Raw genomic sequence first — 20,315 nt, 5'->3', positions numbered from 1 at the left:
TGTCGGATCTCCGGATATTCACCCTTTTTGAGCTTGAAAGGGACCTCGGGGATCACCTTCTTCTTGGCCACAACTTCATAGAAGTGATCTTGATGGACCTTTGAGATGAATCTCTCCATCTTCCATGACTCGGAGGTGGAAGCTTTTGCCTTCTCTTTCCTCTTTCTAGAGGTTTTTCCGGCCTTAGGTGCCATAAATGGTTATGGAAAAACAAAAAGCAATGCTTTTACCACACCAAACTTAAAAGGTTTGCTCGTCCTCGAGCAAAAGAAGAAAGAAGAGTGTAGAAGAAGAAGAAATAGAGGAGATGGAGGGGGGGTTAGTGTTCCGGCCAAGGGGGAGAAGTAGTGTTTAAGATGTGTGAAAATGAAGGGGTGAAGAGGGGTTTATATAGGAGTGGGGAGATGGTAAGGTTCGGCCATGTATGGGTGGAATTGGAAGGGAAAGTGGTTTGAATTTAAATGGTGAGGTAGGTAGGATTTATGATGGATGGATGTGGATTGGTGAAGGGTTTATGGAGGAGAGGGTAGGTATTGATTGGTGAGGGGTTTTTGGGAAAGATGTATTGAGGTGATTGGTGAAGGGTATTTGGGGAAGAGTATTATGAAAAGGTGTGAAGAAGAGAGAGAGTGAATTGAGGTTGGTGGGGATCCTGTGGGATCCACAGATCCTGAAGTGTCAAGGATTTCTCATCCCTGCACCAATTAGGCTTGCAAAACGCCCTTTGCTGCCAATCCTGGTGTTAAACGCCAGGTTGCTGCATATTTTTGGCGTTTAACGCCAGCTTCTTGCCTTTTTCTGGCGTTAAACGCCAGTCTGGTACCCATTTCTGGCGTTAAACACCCAGAATGGTGCCAGACTGGGCGTTTAACGCTCATTCTGCTGCCCTTACTGGCGTTTAAATGCCAGTAGGCTTCTCCTCTAGGGTGTGCTGTTTTTCAGTTTGTTTTTGCTTTTTCAATTGTTTTTGTGACTTCACGTGATCATCAACCTACAAAAAACATAAAATAACAATGGAAAATAGAAATTTAACATAGATAAGTAAAATTGGGTTGCCTCCTAACAAGCACTTTTTTAATGTCAGTAGCTTGACAGTGGGCTCTCATGGAGCCTCACAGATACTCAGAGCATGATGATGGCCTCTCAACACCAAACTTAGAGTTTGGTTGTGGCCTCCCAGCACCAAACTTGGAGTTTGAATGTGGGAGTTTTATTTGACTCTATATTGAGAGAAGCCTTTCATACTTTTTCTCCATGGTTACAGAGGGAGATCCTTGAGCTTTAAACACAAGGGAGTCCTCATTCACTTGAAGGACCAATTCTCCTCTGTCAACATCAATCACAGCTTTTGCTGTGGCTAGGAAGGGTCTGCCAAGGATGATGGATTCATCCATACACTTCCCAGTATCTAGGATTATGAAATCAGTAGGGATGTAGTGGTCTTCAACCTTTACCAAGACATCCTCTACAAGTCCATAAGCCTTTTTTTTGAATTGTCTGCCATCTCTAGTGAGATTCTTGCAGCTTGTACCTCAAGAATCCCTAACTTTTCCATTACAGAGAGAGGCATGAGGTTTATACTTGACTCTAGGTCACACAGAGCCTTCTCAAAGGTCATGATGCCTATGGTACAAGGGATTGAGAACTTTCCAGGATCCTATCTCTTTAGAGGTAATTTCTGCCTAGTCAAGTCATCCAGTTCTTTGGTGAGCAAGGGGGGTTCATCCTCCCAAGTCTCATTACCAAATAACTTGGCATTTAACTTTATGATTGATCCAAGGTACTTAGCAACTTGCTCTTCAGTGACATCTTCATCCTCTTCAGAGGAAGAATACTCATCAGAGCTCATGAATGGCAAAAGTAAATTCAATGGAATTTCTATGGTCTTAGTGTGAGCATCAGATTCCCATGGTTCCTCATTCGGGAACTCCTTAGAGGCCAGTGGACGTCCATTAAGGTCTCCCTCAGTGGAGATCACTGCCTCTTCCTCCTCTCCAGGTTCGGCCATGTGGGTTATGTTGATGGCCTTGCACTCTCTTTTTGGATTCTCTTCTGTATTACTTGGAAGAGTACTAGGAGGGAGTTCAGTAACTTTCTTACTCAGCTGACCCACCTGTGCCTCCAAATTTCTAATGGAGGACTGATGCCAGGGCATCTTGGCCAGTTTCACTGACCTTTTCTTTACTATTTTTAGGGTAGTTTCATGCATTTCTTTAGGAAATAAGCTAGTTTTGGGTAGATATTCACCTACACCTTGATTCAAGTATACATTGTGTATTTTACATTATTTCATGAGGATTTTGCATGAATTTAGTGACAAATTGTATGCTACATTACCCATGACTTGGACTAGAACTTTGATGCACTCTGTTGCTTGATTTCAGGACCAAAGGAAGCAAGGAAAGGGAGGTAACTTGCAAGGTTAATGAGAAAAGTGATTGTCAATAACACTCTCAAAGCCATCATTGCCCACGTTAAGAGTCACGTTAACTAAGTTAACGTGCACTCTAACGTGGAGAAGGGAAATTGAGCCAACGTTAGTGACACTTAACATTGTCACTAACGTTGGCAAACACTCATGAGTGGCCACGTTAGAGCCCACGTTAACCTAGTTAACGTGGCCTCTAACGTTAAAGGGGGAAGAGAAGCCAACGTTAGTGACATTTAACATTGTCACTAACGTTGGCCTAAGGATGCAACACACCACGTTAACTCCCACGTTAACTTGGTTAACGTGGGAGCTAACGTAAGAAGTGAGAGTTGTCGACAACGTTAGTGACACTCAACATCGTCACTAACGTTGGAAGCAACCACACAACCCCCCAAGGAGCCACGTTAACTTCCACGTTAACTTAGTTAACGTGGAAGCTAACGATGAGGAATGAATGATGAGCCAACGTTAGTGACACTCAACATTGTCACTAACGTTGGGATGGCTAAGAATGGCCACGTTAGAAGCCACGTTAACCTAGTTAACGTGGACTCTAATGTGAGATCTAGGGGCACATTGGAACGTTAGTGACAATGTTGAGTGTCACTCACATTCTCGAAGTTTGGCAAGGCCACGTTAACCTAGTTAACGTGGGCTTTAACGTGAAGCAAAAAGGGGCACACTGGAACGTTAGTGACAATGTTGAGTGTCACTAACGTTCTTGAAGGTTGGCAAGGCCACGTTAGAAGCCACGTTAACGTAGTTAACGTGGGCTCTAACGTGAGGCAAAGGGGTACATTGGAACGTTAGTGAAAATGTTAAGTGTCACTAACGTTCTCGAACTTATACTTTCACAAAATGTTAACACCCCTAACGCCCTGAGCTAAAGTCTCTGCCCACTTAGCACTTTCTCTCTGCAAGTAAAGCCAAGCCCAAATGAAGAAAAGAACTGCTTCAAACTCAAGATCCAAAGGCCCAAGACTTGAAAAGGCAACTAGAAGCTGAGAGAAATAGTATATATAGGAGTAGCTTTGAATTGTTAAGGAATTCTAGAATTCTGGAAATTGAAGGAAGGGGGAGAGAGTGAAGACCAATTCGAACTTCTGTGAATTGGCACACTCCAAGGGAAGTGGGTCTTCGGACCCCTCCCCTCAACCACTCTTCTTCCTTTTCTCTTCTTTTCTTTTCTTAGTAGTAGTTTTTCTTTTAGTTGTAATTTTCATTTATGAATGTTAAATTTTCAATTTCAGTTTTTATCTTTATCTTTACTCTTCTGCACTTTCTTTCTTTTCTATTTTGGTAGAGCAATGATCAACTAACTCTTTTCATTGGGTTAGAGAGGTCTCTTGTGATTCAATGGATCAATTGTAGTTCTTATTCTTCTTTTTCTTTCTTTTCTCTTGATTTTACTTGAAAGCTTTCGATCTTCATCCAATTGGGTAGTTATCTTGGAAAAGAAACTATTCATACTTGGATCTCTTCTGAACCTTGGAAGAGGAATGAAGAGATCAAGCTAGAAATACTTTCTCATGCTGGACCAAATTGGGTTTGGATGGGTATGTGACTATAACCCTCTCAATACTTGATTTGGGAAATGTATGTGGTATAATCAGTGACCATACTTCATCTTATCTCATGAGCAATTGACCAAGAAATTGGCTATTGATCAATATTTGATAGATTGAATTACAAGAAATTGTAATTCGATCAATTAAGATTGCCAACGAGATCAATGAGTGCATTGATTGAGGAAGAGATGAGAATGAACTTGATCCGGAGGATTGCAATATCTCTTGATCCCAATGTTCATTTTATTTTTAGTTCTTACATTTACTTTTCTTGCCATTTTATTTTCTGCACTTTATTGCTTTCTTTACTTTTCTGTCAATTTACAATTCCTGCTGCTAGTCATCCAAATCTGAATCGTCTAACTAGGATAATCAATTAACCATTGATTGCTTAATCCATTAATCTCTGTGGGATTCGACCCCACTCTATTGTGGGTTTTACTTGACGACAATTCGGTACACTTGCCGAAGGGGAATTTGTTGCGAGATAAGTTTTCCGCGCATCAAGTTTATGGCGCCGTTGCCGGGGATTGATTGTGCATCAACAATGATTAAATTGGAAGATCACTAGATTGAGCATTTTTATTTTGTGAATTTCATTTTCTGTTTGAGTTATTTACTTTTTGTTTTAGTTAAACTTCTTCCCTTCCCCCTCTACTCTTTTGTTTTTCTTTGTTATTTTCAATTCTATTTGCTAACCCACTAACTGTTTGATATATTGCATCACCCACAACTAATATTAATTCTGATACAAATACTTTCTGCACCTAGCTTTTCTTGCTTGCACTTGATGGTTGTATGATAGGGAGAAGAAGTGGGGCTTCAACTTCCTTCGATTCTGAACCTGAGAGGACCTTCCTTAGATTAAGGAGGGAGGCAAGAGGAAAGAAAGTGGTTGGTGCTGAGGAAGAAGAGGAATTCTTTGAACCAAACATGGAAGACAACATGGAAAACCATCATGAAGAAGAAGATCACAACCATGGGGGAGGAGGTAGAGCAAATCATGCTGGGGATGATAGAAGAGTTTTGGGCTCTTACATCAATCCAAACCCAGGCAATTGTGGAAGTAGCATCCAAAAGCCAACAATCCATGCCAACAACTTTGAACTTAAACCACAGCTCATCACCCTTGTTCAGAACAACTGTTCATTTGGAGGAGGTGTTCAAGAAGACCCCAATCAAAATCTAACCACCTTCCTGAGGATATGTGACACAGTGAAGTCTAATGGTGTTCATCCTGATACCTATAGACTGCTCTTGTTTCCATTCTCACTTAGGGACAAAGCAGCCAAGTGCCTGGAATCTTTCCCAAGGGAAAGCTTGACAACTTGGGAAGACGTGGTGAACAAATTCTTAGCAAGATTTTACCCTCCTCAATGAATCAATAGGCTGAGAGCTGAGGTCCAAACTTTCAGGCAACAAGATGGTGAGACTCTATATGAAGCATGGGAGAGGTTCAAGGACTTAACAAGGAGGTGTCCACCTGACATGTTCAACGAATGGGTGCAGCTGTACATTTTCTATGAAGGGCTCTCTTATGAGTCAAAGAAGGCCATAGACCATTCATCCGGAGGATCTTTGAACAAGAAGAAGACTATTGAAGAAGTCATAGATGTTATTGAAACAGTAGCAAGGAATGACTACTTCTATGCTTCCGAAAGAGGGAACACAAGAGGAGTAATGGAGCTAAATAATGTAGATGCTCTGTTGGCCCAAAACAAGCTCATTATCCAGTAGCTGGCTGACCTCACCAAGAAGATGGAGAGGAACCAAGTAGCAGCAATCTCCACTTCATCAACAACCCAAGAAGGAGTGAATGAAGAAGCAGAGGGTAGTCAAGAGCAAGCCAACTACATTGGGAATTCACCAAGGAAAAACTATGATCCATACTCCAAGACCTACAACCCTGGATGGAGAAACCACCCAAACTTTGGGTGAGGAAGTGAGCAAGATCAAAACCAAGACCAGAGACGTTACAACTCCAACAACAATGCAGCTCACCAGCAATTCACACAGAGGACATCTCAACACCCCCACAACAACACTTCTCCGCATGCTTATCAAAACCAAAACAACACATCTGCTCCGAATCACTCATCACTTGATGACAAGCTCTCTAAGATTGAAGCCTTACTTGAAGGAATATGCCAAGAGATTCAAGAAAATAAGGTGCTCAAAGAAGAGGTGCGAGCCAATATTAAGAACCAGGGAGAGACCATTAGGAAGTTAGAATTCCAGGTGGGATATTTAGCTGAGAAGATTCCCAAACCTACTGATAGCTTCCCAAGTGACACGGAGAAAAACCCCAAAGGAGAAGCAAAGAAAGTAAGATGGGAAGATTACAAAATGGTCACTACGAGTGATCAAGAGACTGAAGACAAGCAAGGTAAACTTTGCAAACAACCTGAAGACAACTCAACAAAGGAGGAGGATAGAGATCACCAAGAACCAGAAATCTCACAACAAGAGCTGCTGAAGCTCTATGCTCCCTTCCCTCAACTGCTCAATGGTGCTATGGGAAAGAGAATATACTCAAGGTTCCTAGACTTGTTTGCATCTCTGCATGTAAACATACCATTCATCAAGGCTATTCAACAAATGCCTGCATTCATCAAGTATATGAAGGAACTTCTTCCCAGGAAAAGCTCACTCAAAGGAGGCCAGACTATAGTGATGAACATGGAATGTAGTGCCCTTATTCAACCTGAGTTGCCTACAAAAAGAAGAGACCCAGGGAGTTTTCACATCCCTTGTGCCATAGGTGAAAATATGTTCGATAGAGCACTATGTGATTTGGGGGCCAGCATCAACTTACTGCCCTTATCCCTGGTGAAGAGGCTGCAGATCAATGAGATAATGCCCACAGATGTAATCATCAGACTGGCTGACAAAACTCAAAAGCAAGCAATAGGAGTGGTGAAAAATGTGTTGCTAAAGGTTGGAAAATACTTTCTCCCAACAGACTTTGTCATCCTGGACATGGAAGAGAGTCACACTCACCCAATCATATTGGGAAGACCATTCCTAGCTACGGCCAGAGCACTTATCGATGTAGAGAAAGGGGAACTAATATTGAGAATCCATGATGAACGACTCAGCTTCAATATTTTCAAACTCTCACAAGAAACAGATCAAGAGGACAAGGAACTCAGCACAAATGATAATGAGACACTGAAGGAGGAAACAAGCACTGAAGCACAGCCAATTCATTCTGAGACCCCCTAATAGATAAACAAGGAAAACAACAATTGCCAAAGCTCAAGGAAAAGTTGGAGGAACCTAAACCTCTAGAGGCAGGTGAAGACAGCATCACAACTCTTTTAGAAAAAGAGGTCACCAAGGGGAAGGCAACTTCAAAAGAAACAAAGAAGAAGGTACCAAGGAGGTGGAGGAACAAGAAAATCTCTACGGAAGACTTCTCTCCAGGGGATAGAGTTGTCTCAGCTTACTTTCCAGATATTCCCCCTAATCTCCCTACTGTACCATCTCAGTTACCCAAGGTCTTCACTATCAACAGAGTTCTTTCCCTGGAACATGTGGAGATCATTGATCCAACCAATGGATATAAATCCATAGCAAGAGGGGAGGACTTTAAGCACTACCAACCACCCTGATGAAGGAAAAACGTCAAGCTAGTGATGCTAAAGAAGCGCTTCATGGGAGGCAACCCATGTTTTATATGCTTTCAGAAGATAGTGAATAAGTCAATATTTATGAATTTCAATCCAAACTTGACAAACAATTGGTGAAAACCTTCTTGTGCAGAATATAGTAAGGAACAAGTTTGGTGTTCAAAGCAAACCAAGATGCATGCTAGTCTTGGGAGCTTTGAACACAACACCTCCATCACAGTGCTCCAAACTAAGTTTGGTGTCACCCCATGGTGCCACCAAAATGCATATAAGGACCCACCAATAGTTAGTTAGTTAGTTGGAATTCATAAATAAACAATCAAATCTTTTCTTCCCTTTTATTAATATTAGTCGTAAAGTTCATATGGTCATTTTAATATCTTTTCTTACTTTTCTTAGTTTGTCTTTATAGGAAAAGAAAAGGAGCATTAAAAGGGATAGATTGGACAACCAAACAAAGAAGGTTCGGACACCACAAAAGGAGGGGCTACACACTTGTTCTAAAAAGGGAATACATTGGAAAATGTTGCCATGCAACATTGAACAAAAATGTGACCCCTAGAAGACCGAGCAATCCCCATCATAAAGTGATGATCCTTGTCTTCTAGCCATGCATAACCCCAACCGTCCATCAAGTGACCACTTCATCAATCTACACCCTCCATTCTCTCAATCGGGGGCGTTCGTAGTGACTGAGGGGGTCGAAGACCAAGAAGTGAGTTATTTATCAGCCAAGCATTCTATTCTTCTTACGGCTAGATCCAATCTCCTGGTCCCTGCGGAAAGTAAAAAGAATTTAAAGTTCATCTTCTCTATATAAACGACCCTTGTCCGTACCACCCTTCATTGTCATCACACACCCTTCACCACTCTTCATTTCGGTACAAGACACCCTCTATCTGATTATAAACATTCCTCCCCTCACTCTCTTCATTGCCATAAAACCCTAAACAACCAAAAGTCTCCACAACCTTACCACCTTCACATATTAACCATCATTCATGGCATCTTCAAGTTCTAAGAGAAGGAAGGGAAAGGAACCCATGGAAGAACACCCATATGATGAGAAGAGATTTAGAAGCTTGCATCATGCATTGCAATACGGGTGGATGGTTGATAAGGAAATCATTTATGAGCTGAGATTTCAAGTTAAAAAGATTGAATGCCCTGAAATCACAGAGAAAATAGAAAGGAGAAGATGGGAGCTCCTAACTAACCCGGTCATTAAGGTGAATGCAAACCTCATAAGAGAATTTTATGCAAATGCGGTTCGATATGATAAGAAGGATGAGTCGTACACAAGCTTTGTGAGAGGAAAGATGGTGGATTTTGGTCCCATGAGTGTCATGAGGGCATTGAAGCTACGTTCTATACAATTTGAAGAAGAAAGCTATCACTCAAGATTGGACAACCCCAATTATGACCAGATTCTGCAAGATATTTGTGTACCAGGAGCTGACTAGGAAAGGGGTGCAGGAAATAAACCAAAGTTCATTAAGAGAATAGATCTCACTCCTGAAGCCAAGGGGTGGTTTGAGCTAGTGAGAAGATCTATTCTCCCAGCTGCAAAGAACTCGGAGGTGAATGTCAAGAGAGCCACAATGGAGCACTGTATACTGAAAGGGGGGGAAAATCAAGGTCCATGAACTCATAGCTGAAGGTATTAGAAAGATGTCAGAGAAAAGCGACTCAAGAGGAACGTTAGGTTACCCCAGCACTATTTACCGAATATGCAAGAAAGTTGGGGTGGTTTTTGAAGATGAGAACCCCATGTGGATAAAGGAAGGCATCCCAATAACTGTACGAAGGATGAATGCTACATCATCCCCTTTGCCTCAGTGGAAGCAAAGGAAGAGGACAGCCCCTCAAGTAGTGGAAGGACAAGTCTTAGAGAGTCAAGCACAACAGACCTTGGACATGCACCAATTGTAGGAAGCCATTGATGGCTTGTCTAGACAGTATTTGGAAAGCCAAGGAGCACAGAAAGAGCTTCAACTACAGATGATGGGGCAGCAAGAGGAAGCACTCTCAAGATGGATGACTCAGCAAGGTGATTGGCAAAGGCAAATGATGGAACAGCAACTATGTCAAGGACAACAATGGGGAGAAACATTTAACAGGATGGAACAAAGGCAAAACGAGCAACAAGAATCCACCCAGAGGCTAATCAACATCCAAGCACATCAAGGGGCACACATACATGAGATGCATCGAAGACAAATAGAACAGGCAGAACTATTGGACGAGCAAAGGGCATTCGCAGAAGGAGTTTACATGAGCGAAACAGGACATCACATAAACACTCAAGCCAAGCTCGGCTACTTAGTGGGACAGTTGCCAATATTGTATCCAGGAATAGCCAAGTATGACGAAATGAAGGATGAATTAGCACGAAAGGAAAGACAAAGGGTGGAAGAAAGTCATGAGTCAGTGAGGAAGGCACTTGAGGATTGGAAGCAAGCAAGATTGGCACGGATGCGAGGAAATACAAGAGGAAACAAGGAGGACAAGCAAGGAAAAGAGCATGGACATCCACAACAGTAAAAGGTGGTGGAGTTCCTTCTTTGTTCCATCTTTCTCTATGTTTTAAATAAGGAAGATCTTGTATGAAATAGAACTTGCCTCCATGTTATGTTGAACCCTTTTTAAATTCTGTCTTTTAAGTTCTGAATAGGTCTATGTGCACTAGTCTTCATGTCACTGCATCCTTACTTTACTTACTTGTATACTTGTCCCTCTTAATCAAATGAAGAGAGAATGTTTATGTTTCAAAAGACCAGAGTAGAGTTCATATTATGGAGTACATTCATGAGTTTGTGGTATGATCATAAGTTAGCTAAGTTGGTTCAACCATAAGGTGGGATGACAACTATCTGGCCTGAATACTCTTCTTTGAACACACCTCATGAGACTAAGTATATAAGAAGATCCTAATAAAAAAAAAGGGAAAAGAACAATAAAGGTTGAAAAGTAAAAGAAAAAGAGTAAGCAATAAGGCTAGGCACCAATGATTTTAATCCTGAGGCATGTGTCTGTGGTGCTCCTGTATGAGGGATCTACTTGGATGAATAAGCTCTTAGGGGTGCCTTATCACTTGGTAACTTGGGTTAACTAACTCGGGATTATCAGCTGAAAGTCCACTATCAAGAGTAACCCTCACTACAGAGTATTTAGTAACCCAAAGAGGTGCTGGACACCAAGGTCTCAAGAAAAGAAAATAAATAAACTATATGCCTGTGGTGTGTATGTATGGGGGAGAGACTTGAGGGAGTAAGTCCTTAGGGGTGCTTCAACACCTAGCACCTTGAACCAACTGGTTCGGGAGGGTTGGCTGAAAGCTTATCTTAAAAAGTTGCCCCCTTACAGAGCACTTAGCCTAATAACACAAATAACCCTTGAAATAACAATAAAAGGATCAATGAATAAAAGTCTCATGGGATATAAACAAAGTAAGTGTTTAGGGACATGATAAAAGTCTGAAAGCCAGTAATGGAATGAACCTAAGTTGCTATGCATGAAACCACCATAAAATCAGTAACATGACTTCCACAAGAATGACTCATTCCTCTGGATATTCCATTCATCATTCTCTTGTTCCAGTACTTGCTTAGGGACAAGCAAGCTTTAAGTTTGGTGTTGTGATGGCAGGGCATCTTGGCCAGTTTCACTGACCTTTTCTTTACTGTTTTTAGGGTAGTTTCATGCATTTCTTTAGAAAATAAGCTAGTTTTGGGTAGATATTCACCTACACCTTGATTCAAGCATACATTGTGCATTTTACATTATTTCATGAGGATTTTGCATGAATTTAGTGACAAATTGTATGCTGCATTACCCATGACTTGGACTAGAACTTTGATGCACTCTGTTGCTTGATTTCAGGACCAAAGGAAGCAAGGAAAGGGAGGTAACTTGCAAGGTTAATGAGAAAAGTGATTGCCAATAACACTCTCAAAGCCATCATTGCCCACGTTAAGAGTCACGTTAACTAAGTTAACGTGCACTCTAACGTGGAGAAGGGAAGTTGAGCCAACGTTAGTGACACTTAACATTGTCACTAACGTTGGCAAACACTCATGAGTGGCCACGTTAGAGCCCACGTTAACCTAGTTAACGTGGCCTCTAACGTTAAAGGGGGGAAGAGAAGCCAACGTTAGTGACATTCAACATTGTCACTAACGTTGGCTTAAGGATGCAACACACCACGTTAACTCCCACGTTAACTTGGTTAACGTGGGAGCTAACGTAAGAAGTGAGAGTTGTCGACAACGTTAGTGACACTCAACATCGTCACTAACGTTGGAAGCAACCACACAACCCCCCAAGGAGCCACGTTAACTTCCACGTTAACTTAGTTAACGTGGAAGCTAACGATGAGGAATGAATGATGAGCCAACATTAGTGACATTCAACATTGTCACTAACGTTGGGATGGCTAAGAATGGCCACGTTAGAAGCCACGTTAACCTAGTTAACGTGGACTCTAACGTGAGATCTAGGGGCACATTGGAACGTTAGTGACAATGTTGAGTGTCACTAACGTTCTCGAACTTTGGCAAGGCCACGTTAGAAGCCACGTTAACCTAGTTAACGTGGGCTTTAACGTGAAGCAAAAAGGGGCACATTGGAACATTAGTGACAATGTTGAGTGTCACTAACGTTCTCGAAGGTTGGCAAGGCCACGTTAGAAGCCACGTTAACCTAGTTAACGTGGACTCTAACGTGAGGCAAAGGGGTACATTGGAACGTTAGTGAAAATGTTAAGTGTCACTAACGTTCTCGAACTTATACTTTCACTAAATGTTAACACCCCTAACGCCCTGAGCTAAAGTCTCTGCCCACTTAGCACTTTCTCTCTGCGAGTAAAGCCAAGCCCAAATGAAGAAAAGAACTGCTTCAAACTCAAGATCCAAAGGCCCAAGACTTGAAGAGCCAACTAGAAGCTGAGAGAAATAGTATATATAGGAGTAGCTTTGAATTGTTAAGGAGTTCTGGAAGCTGGAAAAAGAGAACTACTCTCTGTATTTTACCTTCTCTGCATTTTCTAGTTTTATGATGTATTCTCCATCTTTGTTTTTATTTTCAAGAGCTATGAACAACTAAACCCCTTTCATTGGGTTAGGGAGCTCTGTTGTAATTTGATGGATCAATACTAATTTTCATTATTCTTCTTCTATCTTTTCTCTTGATTTTACTTGAAAGCTTTCGATCTTCATCCAATTGAGTAGTTATCTTGGAAGAGAAGCTATTCAAACTTGGATCTCTTTTGAACCTTGAAAGAGGAATAAAGAGATCATGCTAGAAATGCTTTCTCATGCTGGACCAAATTGGATTTGGATGGGTATGTGACTATAACCCTCTCAATACTTGATTTGGGAAATGCATGTGGTATAATCAGTGACCATACTTCATCTCTTCTCATGAGCAATTGACCAAGGAATTGGCTATTGATCAAGATTTGAGAGATTGAATTGCAAGAAATTGTAATTCAATCACTTAAGATTGCCAAGGAGATCAATGAGTGCATTGATTGAGGAAGAGATGAAAATGAACTTGATCCGGAGAATTGCAACATCTCCTAAGCCCAATGAACTCCCCATCTCTGATCTTACCCATTCTCTTTAATTTCTGCCATTTACTTTTATGAGCAAATCCCCCATTCCCATTTACAATTCTGCAATTTATTTTCAGTCATTTACTTCCAGTCCTTTAATTCTAGCATTTACTTTTCTGTTATTTACATTCCCGCCATTTTATTTTCTGCAACTCTCAACCCAAATTCTGGATTCGCTCAACTAGAACATTATTCTAATTAAAGTTGCTTGATCAATCAATCCCTGTGGGATTCGACCTCACTCTATTGTGAGTTTTTACTTGACGACAAATTCGGTACACTTGCCGAAGGGAGATTTGTTGTGAGACAAGTTTTCCGTGCATCAAGGACCTTGTTTCAGTCATAAAACTTTGAGTGGTTTTAATTAAATCAGAGACTACAGTTGCTAAGTCAGAATGGCTCTGCTTAGAATCCTCTGTCTGTTGCTGAGAAGATGATGGAAAAGGTTTGCCATTGCTAAACCTATTTCTTTCACCATTATTGATGTTGAAGCCTTGTTGAGGCCTCTGTTGATCCTTCCATGAGAGGTTTGGATGATTTCTCCATGAAGGATTATAGGTATTTTCATAGGATTCTCCCATGTAATTCACCTCTTCCATTGCTGGGTTCTCAGGATCATAAGCTTCTTCTTCAGTTGAAGCTTCTTTGGTACTGACTGTTGCTGCTTGCATTACAGACAGACTCTGAGAAATCATATTGACTTGCTGAGTCAATATTTTGTTCTGAGCAAATATGGCATTCAGAGTATCAATTTCAAGAACTCCTTTCTTCTGATTTGTCCCATTATTCACAGGATTCCTTTCAGAAGTGTACATGAATTAGTTATTTGCAACCATTTCAATGAGTTCCTGAGCTTCTGCAGGCATCTTTTTCAGATGAAGAGATCCTCCAGCAGAGCTGTCCAATGACATCTTGGACAGTTCAGACAGACCATCATAAAAGATACCTATGATGCTCCATTCTGAAAGCATGTCAGAAGGACACCTTCTGATCAATTGCTTGTATCTTTCCCAAGCTTCATAGAGGGATTCACCTTCCTTCTGTCTGAAGGTTTATACTTCCACTCTAAGCTTGCTCAATTTTTGAGGTGGAAAGAACTTTGCCAAGAACGCATTGACTAGCTTTTCCCAAGAGTTCAAGCTTTCTTTAGGTTGTGAATCCAACTATGTTCTAGCTCTGTCTCTTACAACAAAGGGAAAGAGCATAAGCTTGTAGACCTCGGGATCAACCCCATTGGTCTTGACAGTGTCACAGATTTGCAAGAATTCAGCTAAGAACTGATGAGGATCTTCCAATGGAAGTCCATAAAACTTGCAATTCTGTTGCATCAGAGAAACTAATTGAGGCTTGAGCTCAAAGTTATTTGCTCCAATGGTAGGGATAGAGATGCTTCTCCCATAGAAGTCGGGAGTAGGTGCAGTAAAGTCACCAAGCACCTTCCTTGCATTGTTGGCATTGTTGTTGTTTTCGGCTGCCATGGCTTCTTCTTGTTTGAAAAGCTCTGTTAGGTCCTCTACAGAGAGTTGTACTTTAGCTTCTCTCAGCTTTCTCTACAAGGTCTTTTCAGGTTCAGGATCAGCTTCAACAAGAATGCCCTTGTCCTTGCTCCTGCTCATATGAAAAGAGAGGAGAGGAAAATATGGAATCCTCTATGTCACAGTATAGAGATTCCTTGAGTTGTCAGAGGAAAATAAAAATAGAAAGATGAGGTAGAGAAGAGAGAATTCGAACTTATCAAGAGGAACAGAGTTCAAATTACTAATAATGGAGAAGTGTTAGTCCTTTAAATAGAAGGATTTGAGAAGAGGGGAAGAATTTTTGAAATTAAAGTAAAAAGATTTTGAAATAATTAAAAGAAATTTTGAAAATTTGGTAAATGATTTTCGAAAACTAAGATTGGGAAAGAAATTAAGTGATTTTTGAAAAAGATTTTGGAATTAGAAATTAAAAGATATGATTGAAAATCAAATGAAAAAAAAAGAAAGTTTTAAAATTAAAGTTGATTACTTGACTAACAAGAAATTAGAAGATATGATGCTAGAATTTAAAATTTGATCCTTTCTTAATAGGCAAGTAACAACTTGAAAATTTTGAATTAAATCATTAATTGTAGAAAGGATTTTCGAAAATAATGATAATTAAAAAAATGGAAAGAAATTGATTTTGAAAGGATATGATTGAAAATATATCATTTGAAAAAGATTTGATTTTGAAAAATTATGAAAATTTGGAAAAGATTTGAATTAAAAATAAAATCTTCCCTCTAGTGTCCTCCTGGTGTTAAACGCCCAGAATGGCATCCATTCTGGCGTTTAACGCCCAAAATGCTACCTTTTTGGGCGTTTAACGCCGAGCCAGGTACCCTGGCTGGCGTTTAAATGCCAGTTTTCCTTCTTCACTGGGCGTTTTGAACGCCCAGCTTTTTCTCTGTAATTCCTCTGCTGCATGTTTTGAATCTTCAATTCTCTGTATTATTGGCTTGAAAAGACACAATTAAAAATTTTTTTTTTGAATTTTTAATGGTGAGAAACAATCAAAATACAACTAATCATGGAAAACTAAGATCAAACAAACAATGCATGCAAGACACCAAACTTAGAAATTTTCATATTAGAGACACTAATAGATTGAAGATGCATATGAAAAACAACAAAAGACACAAAACAAGAGAATTTAAAGATCAGAGCAAGAAAATCATCAAGAATAACTTGAAGATCAATGAAGAACATAATGCATGTAATTTTCGAAAATTAGAAGAATAAAGACATGCAATTGACACCAAACTTAAAATTAGACCCTAGACTCAAACAAGAAACATAAAATATTTTTTATTTTAAGATTTTATAAAAAAAAATTTTGTAATTTTTTTTTGAAAATTAAGTGGAAAAAGAGAAAAAGGACTTCAAAATTCTTAATGAGAATTCCAGGAATCATGCAATGTTAGTCTAACACTCCAGTCCAGGAATTAGACATGGCTTACTAGCCAGCCAAGCTTTCAGTGAAAGCTTCGGTCCAAAACACTAGACATGGCCAATGGCCAGCCAAGCTTTAGCAGATCATTACTTTCAATAGCAAGATTGATAGAAATCAACAAACTCTTGTGATGATAAGTTGAAACCTCGGTCCAAACGATTAGACATGGCTTCACAACCAGCCAGACTTCAACAAATCATCATGAAACTCTAGAATTCATTTTTAAAAACTCTGAAGAACAAAATAGAAAATTTTTTTTATTTTGAAAATATTTTTTGAAAATAAAAAAGTAAAAAGCTTAAACATAAAATAAAATTAACTAATCTAAGCAACAAGATGAACCGTCAGTTGTCCAAACTCGAACAATCCCTGGCAACGGTGCCAAAAACTTGGTGCACGAAATTGAGATCATCAATGGCGCCAACAACTTGGTATGCACAATTGTAATCTCAACTCTTTATCACAGCTCCGCACAACTAACCAGCAAGTGCACTGGGTCGTCCAAGTAATAAAGCTTACATGAGTAAGGGTCGATCCCACAGAGATTGTCGGCTTGAAGCAAGCTTTGGTCATCTTGTAAATCTCAGTCAGGCAGATTCAAATGGTTATGGAGAATTGATAATTAAAATATAAATAAAACATAAAATAAGATAGAGATACTTATGTAATTCATTGGTAGGAATTTCAGATAAGCTTATAAAGATGCTTTGTTCCTTCTGACCCTCTGCTTTCCCATTGCCTTCATCCAATCATTCATACTCCTTTCCATGGCAAGCTTTATGTTGGGCATCACTGTTGTCAATGGCTACTTCCCGTCCTCTCAGTGAAAATGGTCCAAATGCGCTGTCACCGCACGGCTAATCAGCTGTTGGTTCTCGATCAGGTTGGAATAGGATCCATTGATCCTTTTGCGTCTGTCACTACGCCCAACACTCGCGAGTTTGAAGCTCGTCACAGTCATCCCTTCCCAGATCCTACTCAGAATACCACAGACAAGGTTTAGACTTTCCGGATCTCAAGAATGACCACTAATGATTCTAGCCTATACCACGAAGGTTCTAATCTTAGATTAAAAACCCAAGAGATACACATTCAAGCTTGATTGCATGTAGAACAGAAGTGGTTGTCAGGCACGCGTTCATAGGTGAGAATGGTGATGAGTGTCACGGATCATCATATTCATCATGTTAAAGAACGAATGGATATCTTAGAACAAAAATAGGCTTGAGTTGAATAGAAAAACAATAGTACTTTGCATTAATTCATGAGGAACAGTAGAGCTCCACACCTTAATCTATGGTGTGTAGAAACTCCACCGTTGAAAATACATAAGTAATGAAGGTCCAGGCATGGCCGAATGGCCAGCCCCCATAAAGGTCTAAGATAGCATAAGACTAATCAAAGATGAAAATACAATAACAAAAGGTCCTATTTATAGAGAACTAGTAGCCTAGGGTTATAGAAATAAGTAATTAATGCAGAAATCTTCTTCCGGGCCCACTTGGTGTGTGCTTGGGCTGAGCATTGGAGCTTTCATGTGTAGAGACTTTTCTTGGAGTTAAACGCCAGCTTTTGTACCAGTTTGGGCGTTTAACTCCAGCTTTTATGCCAGTTCTGGCGTTTTGACGCCAGAATTTCTATGCTGACTTGGAACGCCGGTTTGGGCCATCAAATCTCAGGCAAAGTATGAACAATTATATATTACTGGAAAGCTCAGGATGTCTACTTTCCAACGCAATTGAGAGTGTGCTAATTGGGCTTCTGTAACTCCAGAAAATCCACTTCAAGTGCAGGGAGGTCAGAATCCAACAGCATCTGCAGTCCTTTTTCAACCTCTGAATCAGATTTTTGCTCAGGTCCCTCAATTTCAGCTAGAGAATACCTGAAATCATAGAAAAATATACAAACTCATAGTAAAGTCCAGAAATGTGATTTTTATTTAAAAACTAATAAAAATATAATAAAAACTAACTAAAATATATTAAAAATATACTAAAAATAATGCCAAAAAGCGTATAAATTATCCGCTCATCACAACACCAAACTTAAATTGTTGCTTGTCCCTAAGCAACTAAAAATCAAATAGGATAAAAAGAAGAGAATATACAATAAATTCCAAAAACATCTATGAAGATCAGTCTTAATTAGATGAGCGGGGCTATTAGCTTTTTGCTTTTGAACAGTTTTGGCATCTCACTTTTTCCTTTGAAGTTCAGAATGATTGGCATCTATAGGAACTCAAAATTCAGATAGTGTTATTGATTCTCCTAGTACAGTATGTTGATTTTTGAACACAGTTACTTTATGAGTCTTGGCCGTGACCCTAAGCATTTTGCTTTCCAGTATTACCACCGGATACATAAATGCCACAGACACATAACTGGGTGAACCTTTTCAGATTGTGACTCAGCTTTGCTAGAGTCCCCAATTAGATGTGTCCAGAGCTCTTAAGCACACTCTTTTTGCTTTGGACCACGACTTTAACCGCTTAGTCTCAAGTTTTCACTTGACACCTTCACGCCACAAGCATATGGTCAGGGACAACTTGGTTTAGCCGCTTAGACCAGGATTTTATTCCTGTGTGCCCTCCTATCCAGTGATGCTCAAAGCCTTGGATCCTTTTTATTTTACCCTTGCCTTTTGGTTTAAAGGGCTATTGGCTTTTTCTGCTTGCTTTTTCTTTTTTCCCTTTTTTTCTGCAAGCTTTTCACTGCTTTTTCTTGCTTCAAGAATCAATTTCATGATTTTTCAGATTATCAATAACATTTCTCCTTTTCCATAATTCTTTCAAGAGTTAACAATTTTAACATTCATAAACAACAAATTCAAAAATATGCACTGTTCAAGCATTCATTCAGAAAAACAAAAGTATTGCCACCACATCAAAATAATTAAACTGTTTTTAAAATTTGAAATTCATGCACTTCTTTTTCTTTTTCAATTAAAAACACTTTTTATTTAAGAAAGGTGATGGATTCATATTCATAGCTTCAAGGCATAGACACTAAGACACTAATGATCATGTAATAAAGACACAAACATAGATAGAACATAAATCTTAAAAAATTCTAAAAAACAGAAAATAAAGAACAAGGAAATTAAAGAACGGGTCCACCTTAGTGATGGCGGCTTGTTCTTCCTCTTGAAGATCTTATGGAGTGCTTGAGCTCCTCAATGTCTCTTCCTTGCCTTTGTTGCTCCTCTCTCATAACTCTTTGGTCTTCTCTAATTTCATGGAGGAGGATGGAATGCTCTTGGTGCTCCACCCTTAGTTGTCCCATATTGGAACTTAATTCTCCTAGGGAGGTGTTGATTTGCTCCTAATAATTTTGTGGAGGAAAATGCATCCCTTGAGGCATCTCAGGGATTTCATGATGAGGAATTTCCTCATGCTCTTGTCCATGAGTGGGATCTCTTGTTTTCTCCATCTTTTTTTTAGTGATGGGCTTGTCCTCATCAATGAGGATGTCTTCCTCTATGTCAATTCTAGCTGAATTACAAAGGTGACAAATGAAATGAGGGAAGGCTAACCTTGCCAAAGTAGAGGACTTGTCCGCCACCTTGTAGAGTAATAGAGATATAACCTCATGAACTTCTACTTTCTCTCCAATCATGATGCTATGGATCATGATGGCCCGGTCTATAGTAACTTCAGACCGGTTGCTAGTGGGAATGATTGAACGTTGGATGAACTCCAACCATCGCCTAGCCACAGGCTTGAGGTCATGCCTTCTTAGTTGAACCGGCTTTTCTCTTGAATCTCTCTTCCATTGAGCGCCCTCTTCACAAATGTCCATGAGGACTTGGTCCAACCTTTGATCAAAGTTGACCCTTCTAGTGTAGGGGTGTGGATCTCCTTGCATCATGGGCAAGTTGAATGCCAACCTTACATTTTCCGGACTGAAATCTAAGTATTTCCTCCAAACCATTGTAAGCCAATTCTTAGGGTTCGGTTTTACACTTTGATCATGGTTCTTGGTGATCCATGCATTGGCATAGAACTCTTGAACCATTAAGATCCTGACTTGTTGAATGGGGTTGGTGAGAATTTTCCAACCTCTTCTTCGAATCTCATGTAGGATCTCCGGATATTCACC

General features: G+C 39.9%; 2 non-coding genes across 2 annotated transcripts; one reads left to right on the top strand and one right to left on the bottom strand.

Annotated features, from left to right (window-relative positions):
* Positions 1-5,385: 5,385 nt before the first annotated feature.
* On the bottom strand, positions 5,386-5,489 carry LOC112760126 (small nucleolar RNA R71). Its single transcript, XR_003180579.1, has one exon. It is a non-coding gene; the product is annotated as a small nucleolar RNA R71 (small nucleolar RNA).
* An 8,721-nt stretch (positions 5,490-14,210) lies between these two features.
* On the top strand, positions 14,211-14,318 carry LOC112760666 (small nucleolar RNA R71). Its single transcript, XR_003181096.1, has one exon. It is a non-coding gene; the product is annotated as a small nucleolar RNA R71 (small nucleolar RNA).
* The last annotated feature ends 5,997 nt before the right edge of the window (positions 14,319-20,315 follow it).

Source organism: Arachis hypogaea, chromosome 16 (genome assembly GCF_003086295.3).
Source record: "Arachis hypogaea cultivar Tifrunner chromosome 16, arahy.Tifrunner.gnm2.J5K5, whole genome shotgun sequence".
Classification (NCBI taxonomy): domain Eukaryota; kingdom Viridiplantae; phylum Streptophyta; class Magnoliopsida; order Fabales; family Fabaceae; genus Arachis; species Arachis hypogaea.
Note: the sequence above shows the minus strand (reverse complement) of the source record. Positions and strands in the feature narration are given on the sequence as shown.